Raw genomic sequence first — 6,925 nt, forward strand, 5'->3', positions numbered from 1 at the left:
AAAGAAGAGGAAAATGAATAAGATAATCTTATTTTATTAATATTTAATAATTTGTCCCAGTTTAGGAATTATTTTTAAGATCCTGGGAATGCCTAATAAAAATGCTAAGAAATTCAGAGCCTTCTTCTTAGCATAACAAGGGTAACTACATTAAGTGAATGAATGCCTACTACTCTGCCACTACCCTAGTAGGTATTTTTTAGCTAACCTCATTTACTTGAGTGCTTACAAGAGTGAAGGACAGAACAAAGGAGCTTCCAGATTCACCCTCCTCCTTCCTTCCAGCTCTGGATCAAACCAGCAGCCATCGCTTCTCTATTTTTCACTTTTCATTTTATGCTAATGTATATTCGTAAAATCATAGATGGCTTGGCATCACTTTCTCATTGCACCAAAATCAGTAGAATGTTGTTTGAAAGTTTTGGCGGGATAGGAGCAGAAGAATCAATATCTGATGGCACCTGAGCAAAACAGAAACAAATAAAGGAATGATTTGCCAGATCTGCATGTAAACAAGTATTTTGCTATGATGGTATTTGTACAAGCAGTGAAAACAGTTCATAGATTTACATGAATTCAAAATCTGATTTCAAGGCTAAATTTATCTTCTGTAGTTTAATTAGTCAAGGGACTTCTTATTTGTAATGTTTCCTCTCTTTGTCCTAATATGACTGAGGTCTTCAAGGACACTTACGCAAAACATGTCATGCTCTTTGGCTGTCTGCAGAATAAATGCACCCCTTGCATTCTGAATAATTCACTTCAAAAAACATGTGTTGAATGCTTACTATGTGCCAGGCCTTGGACTAGGTAAAAATATCTTGCCATCAAGGAGCTTGCCAAATTTGTTGATCAGAGGAACATTACCACGGATGGATTGGATGCTCCTCCTCCTGCCGCAGCCCATCCTACCAGCTGACAACACCTAGTGGTCAGTAGGGGAAACTGTCTCAACCAATGACATTGAAGACTTCTCCCTTCTCTTATCAGAGTTTGAGCAAATGCTCTGCTGTTAGATCCCATTCCCAGATTCAGCAGTTTGAACCTCTTCCAATATCTTTTTTATGTATGTGCATCTAGGCTTACTTTTAAAAATCTCTGTCATTGTTTTAATTCTCCTGCATTTGATCAATACCTTGGAAACATTCTTATAGTACATTTTATTGGTGTAAAGAAAATTTGATTCTGTGGAATAAACAAAAAAGACTACTTGCCAGTCTCCAATGGAGAGCGATGCATTGTTAACAGCTCACTGTTCCAGGTTATCTGACAGATTCTGTGGAATTTCTGCTTTTTCCTTGTATTTGAAATATTTCACAACTGTGTAAGTTGTGGATAACTGATAGCAATGCAAATAATTCTTATCTACAGACATGGAAATTATTCTGACTGAGAGAGGCGCAGTAGGCTCTACTCTGCTCCTCTCCCTCACCCCACTCCACCCCTGTGGAAAAAGCCAGGTTTTTGTCCATCTGAAAATTGATTTTCACTTTCCTTTACTCCATATAATTTGCCCTTGATTTCTTTGAACCAGTTGTGACATCTGGCTGGTTCTGTCTTTAATTCATGGGCTAGATAAAGTTTTTATTCCATTTTTATTGTCATAATTCATTTAAAAAAATATGTGTTGAATGCTTACTATGTGCTAGGCCTTGGACTGGGTAAAAATGTAATGATTTTATTTATTTATTTATTGAACTATCACTGATATACAATCTTTTGATGGTTTCACATAAACAACACAGTGGTTTCAACATTCAACCATACTATCTAGTCCTCACTCCCTCTATTGTGGTCACTGTCTATCAGTGTAGTAAGATGTTATAGAGTCATTACTTGTCTTCTCCATGCTGTACTGCCTTCTCTGTGACCTACCTGTATTGTGAGTGCTAATTATAATGCCCCTTAATCCCCTTCTCCCTCCCTCCACACCCATCTTCCCAATCCCTTCCCATTGGTAACCTCTAGCCCCTTCTTGGAGTCTGTGAGTCTGCTGCTGTTCTGTTCCTTCAGTTTTGCTTTGTTTTTATACTCCACAAATGAGTGAGATCATTTGGTACTTGTCTTTCTCCACCTGGCTTATTTCACTGAGCATAATACCCTCTAGCTCCATCCATGTTGTTGCACATGGTAGGATTTCTTTTCTTTTTATGGCTGAATAATATTCCATTGTGTATATGTACCACCTCTTCTTTATCCATTCATCTATTGATGGACAGTTATGTTGCTTCCATATCTTGGCTATTGTAAATAGTGTAGCAGTAAACATAGGGGTGCATATGTCTTTTCAAATCAGAGATCTTGTTTCCTTCATCTAAATTCCTAGGAGTGGAATTACTGGGTCAAATGGTATTTCTATTTGTAGTTTTTTGAAGAACCTCCATACTGCTTTCCACAATGGTTGAACTAGTTTACATTCCCACCAACAGTGTAGGAGGGTTCCCCTTTCTCCACATCCTCACTGGCATTTGTTGTTCCTTGTCTTTTGGATCGTGGCCATCCTAATTGGTGTGAGGTGATACCTCATTGTGGTTTTAATTTGCATTTCCCTGATGATTAGCGATGTGGAGCATCTTTTCATGTGCCTGTTGACCATTCAAATTTCTTCTTTGGAGAAGTGTCTGTTCAAATCTTCTGTCCATTTTTTAATCGGGTTATTGTTTTTTTGGGTGTTGAGGAGTGAATTCTTTATATAGTTTGGATGTTAACCCCTTATCGAATAAATCGTTTATGAATATATTCTCTCATACTGTAGGATGCCTTTTTGTTCTGTTGATGGTGTCTTTTGCTGTACAGAAGCTTTTTAGATTGATGTAGTCTGACTTGTTCATTTTTCATTTTGTTTCCCTTGCCTGAGGAGATGTGTTCAGGAAAAAAGTTGCTCATGTTTATATTCAAGAGATTTTTGCCCATGTTTTCTTCTAAGAGTTTTATGGTTTCATGACTTACATTCAGGTCTTTGACATGATTTTATTTATTTATTTATTTTCATTTTAATTAAAAAAATTTTATCCTTTAGCATTAGTAACTCAAAAAAGACCTTACATTTGGCTGAAAAAATAGTAGAATACTTCTAGTGCTAAACTCAAATTAAGAGGAAGGTGTCAAAACCTGTGGTGAGTCAGAAATTTTACCCTACTTGGAATCTAACAAGAACTCAGCTATGCTGGCCCCCTGATCTCAGACAGCCAGCCTCTAGAACTGTGAGGAATAAATGTCTATTGGTTATGAGGCTCCCGGTCTGAGGTAGTTTGTTATAGCAGCCTAAACTAACTAAAAGATATGCACAGTACCCAGATCTTGAAACACTGTTCTGTAATTAAAGGAAACAGGGCTCTTTGGAAAAATAGCTGATTCTAGGTCTGGAGCAGGATATATACAAGATGAGCCTGGAAATCTAGAAGTGCCAGAAAGTAAGGAGGTGCTAAAACATTTTTTAATTAAAAACAAGCGGTAAAACTGCAATGATGCATCCTACCAGAGGGACACAGGAGGCAACCGAAAAATCCTGGTGGCCAAAGCTGGAACAATTTGAGCAAGAAAATAAAACAGAAAAGCCAGCAGATGTGAAAGAATTTGAGAGTTCCATTCATGCAGGATCTAGATGCAGTAGGGCACAATCACAAAGCACCTGTTTTTTTTCTCAGTGCTCCCTGCTGGGACGACGTGGCTTTCTTAACCTCTTGGATGAAATCTTGGGCAGGTTCCACATATGTCCCATGTCCCAAGAACTCTTAGCTTTAAAAAAGGCATCCAAATCAGTCTAACAGTCTTATAACTCTAAGCCAGTGTAATATGAAACACTCTAAACATTTTTTAAAATTTATGATGTTTCCTCACCTCCAATTTGAAACCTGGTGTGAAAGGGAAAGTTTCCAATCAGTTTCTCCATCCTGTCCTAGCTCTTTCTCCAACTCTCTTTGCTAGGTTGGATTTTCTGATCACTGCAGGTCTAGGGAGAGGTAGATATGGTGAAGGAGACATCATTGGGCTTGTCCCTTGGTAGGACATCTGGGACAGCTGCCTTAGCTCCTGGGCTTAGGGAGGAGAGAGAGAGTCTATGAGGCACTGTGCCTTAATTGCTAATTTTTGGACATCCCTAAAACTTAACTTGAAAAATTCTGCTTTTCATGATACCCTAAGGGACCACGAAAGATGCCCTACAGTGCAGACTCCTTTCAAATGGACTCATCCTGAGTAACCCTACTCATTCAGTTGCCCCAGAGCCATAGCCCACTTGGGGCAGCCCTGGACTAGGTCTTGCCTGGCTAGCACAGCCCCTGACTGGCATTGGTGCCCCTGCATAGCAGATGCACTGTGGCTGCCTCCTTCTTTCCCAGCGTGTTCTTCCTTGTTCTGCCATCTAGGAATGATGATGACAATTTCCTAGGCATGGACAAGGTCTCCCTTCTGGCTGTTTCTTACCAATCCTCCCCCAGCCTCTTGAATGAGTTCCACCAGACAAGTTCTCGGTAAGCGATCCCTTCATCCCTCCTGTTGGTCTCTGTGGACAGGATCCTTTTTAAGCCATTCCAGGAAGGCTTCCCCTCAGGTGGCTTTGCTTTAGTGCATTTCTTTTGTGTCTGCTCCTACTGGGGACAACTCCTTCTATGGTCTCCCTTCTCTAAACCTTTCAGGTTTGAAGCATTCTGAAAGTCCCCCTGAAGCCTCTCTCACTTGGTCTGAGATGATAGGAGCATGTCCTCCTCTCTCAAATGGGGGGTGGGGGATAGGGAGGCGTATAGCACATTGATCACACTCTAAAGAAATCTTTCCAATCTCAATATGCAGGCAGGAGCCAGACAATTGGCTGATGTGAGTAGAACCTGTTTCCTTTTTGCAAGTGCTACATGGATAGTTGAGCACAGGGGTCAGCAAACCACGACCTGCAGGTCACACCCCCCCTTGCCACTTGTTTTTAGTAGGACACATCAGCTGAGAAAGTTTTTCCCATTTTTAAGTGGTTAAAAAAACAAAGAAGAAGAATATTTTGTGACAAGTGAGAATTATATGAAATTAAAATTTCAGTGCCATAAATAAAAATGTATTAGGTTCAATCATCTCTGTTATGTATGGCTGCTTTCATACCACCAAAGTAGAGTTGAGCAGTGACAGAAATCGTATGACCCACAAAGCCTGAAATATTTACTATCTTGCCTCTTACAGAAAAAGTGTGCTAACCCCCTGATCTAGAAACACAGAATGTAAAGGTATTTAATACCAGTTAGCTCCTTTCTGGCTAACCTCCAAGATCTGGTTTAACATGCCCAGTAGTTCAAAAGGACAGCAAATGGGAGCCACAAAAAACCAAATTGATGAATCAGAAAACTATCTACAAAGATTGTTCCAAGGGGCGGAGCCAAGATGGCGGCATGAGTAGAGCAGCGGAAATCTCCTCCCAAAACCGCATATATTTTTGAAAATACAACAAAGACAACTCTTCCTAAAAAATTGTTCCAGACTCACAGCCGAGCTATCATATAAGGTCAAAGATTCAGTAAGACATTTTCATGTGTATCAGGACTTTGCAAGTATATACCTGTTTGGAAAAAAATAAATAAAAGAACTTGAAGTATATGAACCAACCAAAAATTAGTCAAAATAACCCAAACTATTTACAGACAGGGACATCAGTGACAAGCCTATTTCCTGAAGCCCAGAGGAATTTTGGCTGTGGCAAAAAATATAAATTAAAGTCTGTATCTGTATAAGGAAGAGGTGCATCTCTGCTCTGCCAGCCAGCAGAGTAAGCCCAGTGACCGGCTTGTTCCTGCCATGGCAGAAGTCGAGTCTTCTTTGTAGAGCAATAGTTCTCAAACATTTTGATCTCAAGACCCCTTTGTACTCTCAGAAATTATTGAAGACCTCAGAGAGCTTCGGATTATGTGGGTTCTCTTTATTGACATTGACCAATTAGAAATTTAAAAGTGAGAAAATATAAATTATTCACTACTTCATTGTAAATAACAATAAGAACCCCAATACATATTAATACAAATAACATATCATGATGAAAAATGTTCTCTAAAACTTTTTAAAAATTAGTGATAAATGACATTATTTTACATTGTTTCAAAGCTCTGTAATGTTTTACTCAATAAAACACAGCTGGATTCTTATAGATGCTTCTGTGTTTGAACTTATGTGATATGTTATTGTAGTTGAAGTGAAGAAAATAGAACATCACACAGATACATAATTAGAAAAGGAAGAATTTTAATAGCCTTTTTATATAATAGTGGATATTCTTACAAACTACAACAAAATTCAAGATACCTCTTAAAGACTAATTGCAAGGTAGAATTTGAAGCCATATCAATGAACTTTTGGTGCTGTTATCTTAAAATTTTTGGCTTACCTTATATTTTAAGTGGATTTTTTTATCCCTATAAAATTTTGTACCATCATGCATTGATCACTTGAAAAATATTGGCTCACCAAGTTTTGTAAAACAGGATGTGGTCCTGAGCAAGAGAAAAGGCTATTGTGATACACAAATGTCCTACAGACTCAAGTGTCCCATTAGAGACTGACCAGTGCATTCATGCCATCTCACACTATGATGCATATTTAGGGTGGAGGAACGGATTATTCTAAATAAGCACAGTCAGAAAACTGGGCAGGTCTTAAAGGAGCTCAGGAAGCCTAAACACAAAGCATGCGACTCCTGCAGTTCCCAGCAGCATCTTCCCCCGTCCACTTTAGCTCAGCCAACCCTGCTGAGACCTCCTCCTTTTGGAAGAGGTCCTTAAAACAAGAAATGCTCAGAAATTGTAATATGGGCAAGAGCATGGACTTTGGAGACAGACTTGCAGTCAAATTCCAGCTCTGCCGCTCACCTTGGATAATTGGTGTACCTCTCCTAGCCTCAGTTTCCTCATCCATAAAGAGCAGACAGCAGTAGTACCCACCTCTAGGATTGCTG

This window comes from Manis pentadactyla, chromosome 2 (genome assembly GCF_030020395.1).
Source record: "Manis pentadactyla isolate mManPen7 chromosome 2, mManPen7.hap1, whole genome shotgun sequence".
Lineage (NCBI taxonomy): Eukaryota > Metazoa > Chordata > Mammalia > Pholidota > Manidae > Manis > Manis pentadactyla.